The following is a 241-nucleotide window of genomic DNA, read 5'->3' on the forward strand; positions in this document are numbered from 1 at the left end:
ATTGATTTCAGAGAGGAAGGGAAAGGGAGAGAGAGAAAAACATCAATGATGAGAGAGAATCATTGATTGGCTGCCTTTCTGCACACCTGACATGGATAAGAATGGCCTTGAGATACCCAGGTATATTTGGGTTACACACATCTAAGCAAAAATAGTCACTGGCTTTTCTCCACTCGCCCTCCTCCTGAGCCTCTTGCTCTCACACCCCACGGAAGGCCTTCTGGGCCCCGAGGTGCGCGCC

General features: G+C 49.8%; 1 protein-coding gene across 1 annotated transcript in view; it reads right to left on the reverse strand.

The window, feature by feature from the left end:
- The window catches only part of DEF6 (DEF6 guanine nucleotide exchange factor), a 25,302-nt gene that overhangs the window by 7,815 nt on the left and 17,246 nt on the right, over window positions 1-241 (reverse strand). The gene's annotated exons all lie outside the window — the stretch shown is intronic.

The sequence above is a fragment of the Myotis brandtii genome, unplaced genomic scaffold (genome assembly GCF_000412655.1).
Source record: "Myotis brandtii unplaced genomic scaffold, ASM41265v1 scaffold687, whole genome shotgun sequence".
Lineage (NCBI taxonomy): Eukaryota > Metazoa > Chordata > Mammalia > Chiroptera > Vespertilionidae > Myotis > Myotis brandtii.